This window comes from Vanessa atalanta, chromosome 9 (genome assembly GCF_905147765.1).
Source record: "Vanessa atalanta chromosome 9, ilVanAtal1.2, whole genome shotgun sequence".
Classification (NCBI taxonomy): Eukaryota; Metazoa; Arthropoda; class Insecta; order Lepidoptera; family Nymphalidae; genus Vanessa; species Vanessa atalanta.
Window position 1 is genome coordinate 10221430 of NC_061879.1, and position 12988 is coordinate 10234417.

A 12988-nucleotide genomic window follows, 5' to 3' on the forward strand; every position below is an offset into this window, starting at 1 on the left:
AATGGTCATTTAGTAAATTGGACGAACATACGTGCGTGACGAAGCAGCCGTAGGCGTTGCCGATGTGTAGGATACAACACGCTTTTAATACAAGATATAGATATAGTACACTACCACTAACGTGAATACATAACTTTTGCAAGGAAATACGCTTGTCATATATTTTTAGGAAATCGAATTATGGTTACGTATTCTGTATGTGTATGTGTGTGTATTATACTCAGGTCTATTATACCAGTCAGAAAGTGTATTAAATATTAGTAGTGTTTTAAATAATGTTTTTTTTTTTTATTTTGATAAAATTATACAACGATTATGATAGTCTAGTTCACACTGCTTCCTTTTTGTCTAATCATGTGTATGCACTTGTATAATGGTTGACCTATTAATTTATATTAATATAATTAATTATTAGTTATGCTATTTTTTCATTTAAGTTCGCTTGATAGGAATTTAATGCACAGCTTCACTATATAACTATAACAAAATAATCACGGGTTTATTTCCGGACGAATTATTATCATTATTTTATAAGTGTTTGATCGAATGTTTGGCTTCAAAATATTCCAAAATTTTGACTAAGAATTTAACGCTTTACTCGACAATAGTTTAAATATAAATTGAGTGCTAACTAAGAAGCGTGTTAACTTATATTAAAATATTATATATTAAAACATTCGAATCGCACTTCAACTTCTGATATAAGATTTATGTACATACATATGTTGGTAGGTAGGTATCCTCATTTGGTAGTAAAGATGTAACAAAAACATGTATGTAATATATGCTGATTAAACTAATACAAGTATATACGAAACAAAAACGGGTATTCGTGAAATATTTAATAGTTTAAATCGAAAGTGTCTTTGTTGAAAGCTTTTCAATTTGTCCGAATAAATAAAATAGCTACCGTACAAAACCGCGTCATGCGGTATCCCGCGAGACTGACATTATTTTTATATTTCCGTAGATATATTTCATACTTTAACGTTTTAAGCAATTAAGGTTAATAATTGATATTATAGATAGTATTTCACGTGGGTAATCATGCCTACCTTTCAAATATGCACCTTATTGTATATATTTATTACTATTGTTTTTACTCTAGATATCAAAGTTCACTTTCGAATGTACAACATCTCCTCTCCTGTTAAATAATATGCTTTGGACTTATTATATCGTATTGTTTCGCTACTTTTTTTAGATCTATCATCAAAAGTCATATCCCTGTTCCTCACAACGTATCTTAAGTCAATCACAATCAATTCCAGAAAATAAACACAACAAAAACTTTTAGTTCTGATATTCATAAAATTATACAATCAAACCCACACATATACACATAGACAAATATATGAATACACACACAAGAACTCGTACATAGAGAAAGATAATAAAAATGGCAATTTTAATTTAACACGACTGAAATACGCATTATATGGCTAACATGAACGAGTGAAGTCGTAACTGTATAATTTATGTCGCTTTTCAAATTCTCACTCGTTATGTCTGTATTCGGTTCACATGTTTATAGACTAGACGATTGTATTTAACGAAAGGAATCAAGTTTTTATTTATTTGGCTTTGATTGCATTACAATATTTTTTTTTGTGTGTGATGGCACTAAAACGAAACTTGTGATAACAAATGCTTCAACACATAACGCTATCAAAACAAACATTTTTTTATAATTAATAGAAAGAACAGTAAAAATCCTTGATGGTCATTATAAATAATGGCTAATTAAATTATAGTTACTATACTACTACGACGTTACTAGTAAACGTTAATAGTTTGTGATCTATCAACTAGATATTGTTGATTGATAACTGATTTTATAGATTTTATAAAAATAACAAGAGACGTGTTCAAGGATTGCACCTAAAGTCACATGAAACTAATTGTCATACATTTTGGTTAACGTTGAACACAATTCTTTCCACGTGAAATCTCTAACAATCAAAATACTACGTCAAATATTATTACATTATCAAGTATAATGAAAACCTTGTTAAATTATTTGTATATATTAAAATTTATTCTAAAACAGATCAGTAAGTTGACCGCTTTACTACGTTAAAGGAAATAAAAAATATATACGACGAAATAATTTATTAATTTCATTTTGCTGTTCTGATTAACGCAATACTTACGCAATCATAAACGTTGCGTGACATATGTTATAAACTTTATTATGCAAGTTAAGTCACGGTTCAAAGTTATTCAAACTACGTAGCAGGGTTAAGTTTTTAACTTAGTCTTATTTGCTTATTACAAACAAACAAACTTAGTGTAAATATATATTTTTCTCAAAGCGCTCTTTACATAAGTCAAATTTATAATATATCAGTATTGAATAAAATATAATATATACATATAACATTGATGGTTCTGTGTTAAACTAGGGCACAAAATTTCATAAATACAAGCTAGTTGTAGCTCATTCATTCCAATCGTAATTTATTTCGCTTCGTTAAGAATTTTCCCTCCATTCAAGTTATTAAAAAAACATAAATCATACGTAAGTAATTAAATTTATTTGAGAACTTTTACAATTTTCATAGGTTTTAGTTAGCTTATTACTATAGGACCTTGTCCGCGAAAATTTTATTTTATTACATACTCCTTATTTCGTATTTTATATATTATATGTTATATTCATTGGTTTTCGTACCTGGTTTATTGATATATTTCCCGTCATTCTAGCGATAAAATATATACAAGATCATAAGCTTTAAAGAAAATATTTTAAAAACAGGCTTAATACTTTATAACTATATATAACTACTAAGATTCTTGCCAGTTCTTCGAGATAAAATCTATATTCTGAACTGGTGGTATCTTAATTTTTAATACAGTTCTATTTACGATTCATAAGTGCTTGTAAAAGCCTACTCGAGTAAAGTATATATTTTGATTTTCATTGATGATGACTTAGACGAAATTAAATTTTATTATTTTTAATATAATATATAATTTCATAATTATTGATTGATTTAAGTTTGCTCAACTGTACATTTAATAATTATGCTTACATAGTACCTACTTTAATTAAGATAATAAAATAAAATAAATGTATTTTATATGTGTCTTTATACGCCTTACAATATATTACACGTACTAAACAAACTGTTTCTCAACGTTCTGTGCACATTAAATCAGAACTGCCCTACTTGGGATTAGTAGAGTTATGCAAATTGCAATATCAAATAGCCTATAATAATTTTCTTGTATGCGGAAAACGCTTGTTTTTCAAACATTTATTATTATACGTATGAATTTCAACAAAGTTATTATTTTAAAAAATAGGTCCTGATTATTATTTGTTACAATTGCGTTGACTCTAATGTTCTTTTACTTTTTGTCATGTAACTTTGAGGGATTTTTTTTTCTATAATTTTTATATGAGCACAGACGTTTTGATTTAAATTTTCTTTTATTTAGATTTTTTTTTTTTTGTTTTTTTTTTGACTATTTGTTTTTACATTTAAGCTCTATCGTAATGTAAATTTTAGGATTTAATGATTTAGTGTAAGGCTGAGCTAGTAAAATAGTAGCTTTAATTAAACGAGTTGAGATTTTTGTTTCAGTGACGTTCGCTTCGTTAGCGATTGGTCGAATGACCGCATCTCTGTTACTCTCATTTTCTTCCAGCGACCGGATGTTGGACTGATTGTAACGAACCTAAATAAATTACCTGATTTCCGACTCTCGTATTGTTTCCACTTCAATAAAACGAAGTTTATAGAGAGCGTTTACGTTGACCTTAATATACGTTATTATCCCGCTTTTATTTCTTGCGTAGGTTCGTCTAATTTAGTGCACGTCATTTAGGATGTGATTTCCGTTATATATTAACAGTTCTGTCAGAAGCTTTGATTTACGTTATAATGCTACACATGCATGTATTTCCGTATGCATGAAATATACGTATATTATAATTTATTTTTATACGTTTTTTTTTTAAATATGTAATATTATTGAGAAAAAATAAATAAATTGAAAATACATACAATTATATTAAATAATTATCTAAATCCGTAATTTATTCCATCTATATTATATTTTTGTAAAATATTTCGATAATTTCTTATACGAGGTAAATACCTTATTATTCATTTGAATCTTTATCTATCACCGTATTTTATTAAAAGTTAATCAAAAACAACGTAGACACAAATAAATACTAGCAAATGGCCCACCTGATGGTAAGTGATCACCACCGCTCATAGACGAAAGAAATAATAACCAATCCTTACACCGCCAACGCCACCAACTTTGGGAATTAAGCTGTTCATTGTGTCTGTTTCTGTCCATTGTGTCTGTAGTTACACTGACTCACTCACCCTTCAAACCGGAACACAGACGGGCAACACAAAGTCCTACCACCGAGATTTGTCTATACTTATTTCAGCATTTAATGTAAATAATACTTATTTAAAAAATAAATGAATGAAACAGTACAAATACCCATAAAAAGTGAATAAATAGTAAGTTGAAATAAATCGCGTTATTGTACATACGTACATAAAATAATATGGAAGCCGTTACATAATTTGAATTTAACATATGCGGAAAATTTTTCATAATTACAATAAGGAATTTATGCGCAGTAGTCTCGGCGTTGGGATTAACTTAAGGCAGTACTTTAAAACATTTATAACTTAGTTTTTATTCTCTCACCACAATTTCCCTGGCATATTTCATTTAAGCTTTTTATTCAAAGCGTGTAGTTATCTTGTCTAGAGGCGGAAATATAAAAACGACTTACTGGAGTTTTTTAACTGGCATTATTAATCCGTTTATGAGTTTGTGGAAAGGGTCTAAAAATATAATCATTAATTTATATATTATATATAATGTATGATATTGATATGAGAACCACCAATCTAAAATAATAAAGGAATTAGTAATGTATAGTATATATATATAACCCAAGGGTCAGTATCGATCTTGCGACTTTTTACATCGCTAGGCGACCCGTAAACCATTGCGCTATTGACGCTTAACTTAATATTGTTCTGTTTTTCATTAAACTCGTATTAAAGAAACTATTTACAACAATTCTAAAGTAAAATTTCACTCGATCCAAGGTATTAAGCAAAAATAAAATTTTCAATTCTGACTGGAAGTTCTCGAGATGAGTATTTCCAGCCATATAAACTCTCCGGCTTTGTTATATATGTATAGCTTGAAATTTTATAGCTTCATTGGTATACAATAGTGGATAGGTTAAATAAATGATAAAAAATAAATTGTTATTAAAAATTACTTTTATTTTAAATTTAAAAAAAGTGATTTTATCAAGTCTTAAAATCATGAATACTGAACAGGAAATCTATATTTATATAACAAAGCTGAAGAGTTTGTATGGCTGAATGCGCTAATCTCAAGATCTTTCATTCTGAATTGAAAATTTTATTTCTGCGTTAGGTAGTCTGTTTATTGAGGAAGGTTATAAGACTATATGCAAGGATCTTTGGGATAGATTCAATTATCATAAAAGTTAACAAATCTCGCATATACGTATGTAAAGTGTGTATAAAAAGGCGTTAAGCTAATTCAATGCGTGGGATAAATCTAACCAAGTATGAGAAAATTGGGGTCATATGTGCATTTCTGTGCTTGTGGTGTGAATAAAATTGTGTACCGCGACATATACTGAGGGAATTCTATATATATAATATATAATGGATAGGATACGTTTTGGATTCTATTCCAACTTCGACCGAACCGCAAGTGAATCATTGTGTTAGTTAAAGAGGAAAATGGTTAAGCAACGATCGAGTTTCGATTCAATTACAATCATTTGTCAATTTGTTATTAGAATCGCCCCCTGGTTAGCTTATACATAAACGATTAAAGTGTAAAGAAGAGTAGCTCGTGAGCTTGTGAATGCATTCGCACGGCTGAGCCATCAAGCTGCATAAAAAAATGTCCTCTATATTAAAAAGTCATTAACATTCATTTGTGCGGTCAGTATATTGAAGGAAAATTGTTAAAAGCTACTGAACCTTATATTGTGTATTATATAATATGTTTATAATATATATAATTCTTCTGGTATAGTTACTCACTGTTCTTTAAATGGCTAGATCGATTTTGATGTAATATTTTGTATTTGTAATAAAATTTTGCCATACTAAGTCGAGACTTCATTGATATTGTGTTAGTAAGGGGTATTTTGAATGAATCTATCATATAAGGTTTGATCTGATTAAGGTAAATTTTAACAATAATAAGAGTCTCCTTTTAATAAATGTTAATTGGTTAAATTTGAAAAAAAAAAATAACAATATTATTAATTAATGTTTCGTCCATAAATGAACTTAAGGTTTTGTCACCGTCATAACTTTGGTATTAATCATTCTTATCAACTCGGCAACTACAAATATCTTTTTAAAAAGTATTTAGTATTAATATAAACTTTACCGTATTCTCATTTATTCATGTGAAGCTTATATCCAGAACCAGGTCTTTACCCAGGTAGCATTTTAATTTTATTTTAACTAATCAAAATAATTAGTTACGGAGTCATAAGAATTTTGAGAAGTATTGCTAAATATATCTAAATAATCCGTTATTTTGTTGATATTATATTCTAAAAAGGAAATAAAATGATGATTAGATTTAACTTATACACACATATATATCCGATAATTGGCAAAATATATAATAATCTAATATCAAGTAAATCACAATTGTTTTACATAGTATCCTCGTAACACAGAGATACTTTTTATATTACCAAAAATACTAATTATAAAGTTAAATGGCGATATGATTACTTGACGTTTTAAAATATTAAAATGCTTCCACATTTCCGTAGCCCGTCTTGAGTTCTAGCATTTTCCCGTATTCAGATTTAGAACTGTTTTGTCAGCGCTCGTTACGAAATCTAATATTGTTTTTGACTTTATTTTAAAAAATATATCACTAGCTAATGCTATGCACCGATCACATAAATACATTTTTAATTTTAAAACAATACAACGTCTAAAATTATAGATAATAAAGGAAGAATATTTAAATTCGTTCGAGACTATATATCGGGAAACTAGAATTAATAATTAATTGTTTCGTAATGCAATCAGCAACACTAAAGCAATCGGTATACCATATTTCGATATAATTAATTAGGAACAGTAGGTATTCATTAAACATTTAATTTTCCGAAATTGCTTTCGTTTGTGGAAATTATCGAATATATTATTATGTTAACTTTCGGAGTTTTTCATTTGTGTATTCATGTTCGATTATAAAGAGCACTATTCTCGCATTTAACTTTGTGGTGTCAGTAATTAACTTGTTTAATTATCGATTTATAATATAGTAAAATTTAATGTAATTTTATTATTGAATTTATTAAGAACCAACTATAAAAACTTATTTGAAATTATTTAGCACACTTCAAATAAACATAGCTGCTAGAAAAATGGAAACGGCAGCTCAGGTAACGTTTTTTAGAATCACTTTATGTCTTTTATTTATTCACATTAGTGTCCACAATTATTTACCCGAACTGTATCTGTGGTTAATGTATAGGTCCACTTGTTGAGGTCTCCGATCCTCTATCAACGTTCGCGCGCTCGACGGAGCGTGGGCGACTGCGCTTCCCAGCCATTCATTGTATAGGAGATGGGGTACTATGTTTTCTCGAAATTAACTCGCGATTCGTTGAAAACGATACTTTAATCATAATATTGGATATAGCACAAAATAAAAAACATGCTCTAATAATATTTTGATGAATGATTATGGTATGAGAAACAAGATTTTTAAAATTAATAATACTACTAAATTTATAATGTATTAATTATTTATTTAAGCAGTCAAAAACTATAATAGATGTATAGAATAATTAATCTCAAATAAATATTTATTTTTGTAAATATAATTCCAAATTTAAAAGTTTCGTAAATATTTTATTGTACAAAAAACTTTTTTGCTGCCTTATTGTTTATATAGCTATCAAAGATTGAGGTACCACTGTCTTTATTTTGTCAGCTGTATATCGTCATGTAGTGTGTTAATTATGTAATAAATAGTACGACGCCGAGATATAACTCCCAATATCCTAGTAACATATGGGAGTTTACATTTTATAGTTCTTTTTTTCCTTACTATATTAAAATGAATGGTGTATATGATTTTTGTGGTATACGCATATATTTTATATTTTATAAATATATTTTCTAAAAAATCATCGGAGCCAAATAAAATTGCTTCATGCGTTAATATCCTTTGAACGCTTTGCTCTGAACGCATTTAAGGCTCATTATGAATGTTCAACAGACTTAAAATACGGATACTTAATTTTTACAATTAAGATTCCATAAGATTTTATATACACAAGTCCATCATTAAAATGATTATTACACATTTATTTGTACGAAATATATTTTATATAACATTAATTAGAAAAACAAAATTTACCTTATTTAATAAATTTAATAACTTTCATTTAACTTGCTTTATTAAATATAGTATTTATACCTTTGGTTAATGCCTACTGGATTTAAACGGTAACACGTTTTATATATTAAATATGAAATGTTATTTATTATTTTAATCGAGAACTGGTAGTAGGGGATGAAATGCGTTGAGCTGAGAGAGAATTTTCTCATATTTCATACATGTTTTAGCTAAAAGCACATTTCTTTATATAAAGATCACAAGAGAAGCAATAAAAAATCAACAAATTGATATTAAGATCCATATAAAAAGTTTCTTCACAAATTAGTTTAAAAATTTGTACTCAATTTGAGGAAAGCGGTCACGACTCAACCCTACTCTGTAAGGACTCTGTTATTTGCAGTAGCAAGTATTTTATGAATAGCTTCGAAGCTTCGGAGCGATGTTGACTTACCGCTATGAGTGCAGCTTTAGTAAAATACTTTGACACTCAATTAATATAAAGAATGGCTAGGGCTTAAGCTTATAAATGGTACTGTAGTTTTGAAAATTGTATACATCTATATAATATATATAAACACGGTAATCGAGAATTAAAGACATATTTTAAACGTAGATTTATTACTACTGTTTAAAAGATGACTATTCTCAAACAACAATTTATATGACATAATAAATACAATTTTTTTTTATTATTATTGTCCAATACATTACAGTAATTTACATTTTTCTTTTTTTTTGCACGTTAAGTACCACGAAAACCTCTCGGGTTGTCTGGGTACAGAGAGCGATTCTATTTCTTAAATTATTTTATGTAAGAAATATTTTTTAAAGCGTGATTTAGTTTTCGTGGCACTTATATACAACTCCTGCAATTCTCAAGGCAGTTCATTAATAAGGACAGGCACCAGGTAGTCATCAGTTCTCTTTCCATACAAATTATTATCAGTTCCAGGTAAGTTATATTTATGCTTAGTATACAGTTGTCGTGTATAATATATTTTAAACTAAAAATATATATTTAAAAGACTCTAGATAAAATGTTCACATCGTAATTCATAAAAAAATTCAATTATTTATAATTAACTTAATCTCTCAACTTTTATATCAACGATTACATAAACTTCAAACCAAAATAAACAATATTTAATTAGGCACTGCCAATCAAGTATAAATTATCATTTTACAAGATTAATTAAACTTAAAGCTAACATCGATTCGAAATGTAGTTCTTAAAGAGGAAATCTTCTTGAGGAACCGTCAAGAAACTAATTACATATCAATTAAATAATGTCAATCTTAGATTATTTATATAAGTATCCAGATAGATGTCGCACTACTAAAAATTCACAAAAACGAGCCAATTTTTTTTTATTCTAGCCAATTTTATTAGCTACATATGTCACACTACTTTACTAGTATGCGGATACTTAGTGTCACATGTTTCACAGTCTACCTAGACATATAAATAATAAATTATTTCAAATATATATTCAAAAGAATAAAATAAAAATATTTTTTTCTTATAAAATCCATACTTACAGCTATATTTCAGATTTTGGAATATAAAAATCTAACCTAGAAAAATAAATAGCAGATTCACAGCTGCGATGTTTTTATATACCTAATATTTATGATCACGACATGAGAAATAAAAAAACAAATATAATTATTAATTATCTCAAATTTTGAAAAAAAATACATTTTAATAACATTCGAAAACCCTTTTAAAATGTCTGAATAGCGGATTTGCTTGATGCCTAATGGCGGGGTGTTCAATACATTCATCAGTGTTGTTATTGGGGTCAATGTGACGAAGCAAAAAATCCTATTTCACACCCGATTCCTATGAATGCTGCTGTGAAATCAAATGATGACCGTCAATTTTATTGTATGCTTTCAATTAGTACCTACTGAACTCAAAAGCATGGTTTAAAACTACCTCCATTCCTTCATCTTTCATTTTCATGAAACATCTTTCAGTATCCTTTAAAAGTTTCCAAGTCATTATTATGATAATAAGTCATTAAAAAGGGGTAACAAGTATAGTTCTGCAATGGAAAACTTATGTAATTATTAAACTTAGCTTTCCACTAACTAAAGATAATATAATCTTTAAAAAACGATTTTTTGAGTAATTTTAATATGCATGACTTAACTGTAATATTATTTATATGTATATAAATTAAATGAATTTTTATTAACAGCGTTTTTAGATTATTGACCTTTACAGTGTGTTTAGTAAAGTTTAAAAATGGGTTACTGCAAAATTCCACGTCGGTGCTATAAATATTGACATTGGTCTTATAAGAAATGTTTACCATACCGTACGCTGTTAGTGTTCCACTTTTTTATCATTTTTTGTTCGTGGGTAAACTTTCTTGCTTACGCTAAAGTCGAAAAATATATTCAATGTTGCCACTTCACCCTACTTTTCAGGCTGTCATCGACGTTTGTTATTGACATAGATTTTATTTAAACAATTCTTCCTTCCACTAGCTTACCAGGCAGTTATGATTTACAGTTATCTTAACTGTCAATAATTTTATGTAAATAATTTATTTACATTACAGTTGTTGAGAACTTAAATAAATATACAAACTCAAATGAGACATAGCCACTGTACACATTCGCGTGTTACCGGAATAGTGGCTATAATACTAGCAGCATTTCCTTGTTGAATCGCAATTACGATTCTCTGAGCGAAAAATAAACCAGTCCTCCTATCACCAGTGGCGGTAATAAGAGGATATGTTAGAAGTATGTTTTAAAAATAGATTTGAACTTTTACTCGAAGATCCTGGTCGTTGTTGCGAAAGGAACAAACATAATTTTGAATTAGAGAACAATATTTGCGCCATTTGTAGCTTCAGCATTAAAAGTCTTAACATTGTTTTCCGGGGTCTTGATATGGAACTCGTCTCTTTGGGTCAATTTATGTTGTTTCCTATACTTAGACCCATCCTCGTTTTCATTCATCCAAGTAAAGTCCATTTGGGTTTTCCCATCATCAGGACTAATTCTAGAAAACTAAGTAAGATAAGATATGTCAGTGGTAGGAAGACCCATTTTTATCTTAACATTGAAAGAAACGTAATGAGTGTCGGAGTTCGTTGGACGAAATGACCGAATAAGTCGAAAAAGCCTACGTTCTTTCAGTTTAGTGAAATATATTTGTGCAATATCCACTTTAATTGATAAATCTAAAATCTAAAACTTTATCCACGTTTCTTTTACTTGTTAAATGTTGCAGAACGTGAACCAATGTCGCATCCAAAAGTTTTTGTTTGGTTACTTCCTTAGGGAAATCGTCATCGAGACATTCGACCTTCCTGTTCTATCGTGTCTGTAACATGATCGCATATCATATCAAAGGTATAAAACATTTAAAACAAGAGAAACATTATAGATTTTATACATACACGAATCAATACATATGACATAAATATCATATTTTTAATACCATAACGGTCAACACTATATTTTATAAAAAAATATATGTTTTACTGTGCTTATGATAGTTGTAATTATTTGACCAATATTTGTAACAATAAAGTCAATCATTTCGATCACTTTCTTTGCGAAGATTTACCAATGTTGTACTCAAGGCTTTATTGTTGTAAGAATTGTTGTCTTGATCAATATAATTGAAATATTTTTAGTTTTTAGAGAATTATTTTTACAATACCTCAGCTTTATTAACTTGATTTAAATAAAAAAAACATTACTAATTCGTTAAGTTAACAAAAAGTTAACAAACGCAATTCAAAGCAATATTTTCAGAGGGCTTGCAATAACATATCAAGTGTCATACAATTCAATAGCGAGTTAATAAAGAAAGGGTGCAGTATAAACATTTGCAGAAGTGAATCAAAGAATCCATATTTGTATCAATGAATTGCACTTTATTTGACTTTATTTGACTACACATTAAAACATAAACAAGATAGAAAAAGATATGTACTCGTATATATTCGCAGCAGTCCGTTATACAGAATTGTAGAGATGGTCTACTGGATAAAATATTTAGGCCTCTGTATGCTTATTTTGCATAATTTGTGTATACAATTCATTCAGAGTTGTCGCAAAGCATCGAATGTGTTTAAAGTTATTTATATTTTAGAATAAATTCCAATTAGGTTTGACAGCAACTTGTTATTACCAGATATTTAGTCAGTTTTTACTTATGAATATACTATAGGCCAATAGTTTTATTTCAATGGAAGAATAGATATAAGAATAGATATAAACAAACCTTTCGTTTACGTACTCCATGCAATTTACTAGTAGATCAGCTATATTGTTCACTACTAACAGTTTTTGATTAATAAATATTTTAAAAACAACACTATTCCACCTAACTACATATATCCAAGTTCCGATAGCAACTTCGTCGACGTCGATGAAACCATAATGAACATCATAGATTATTCAGACTACCAATGATATCGGGTCAATTCATTGTCAAATATTGTTTATATGGCTTTTGTGCTCTTATGTTTGGAATAGTCTACAGTTATAAATGACGTATTTAAGTGTCTAAAAAGCTCTTTCACACTATAGGTTGGGAATA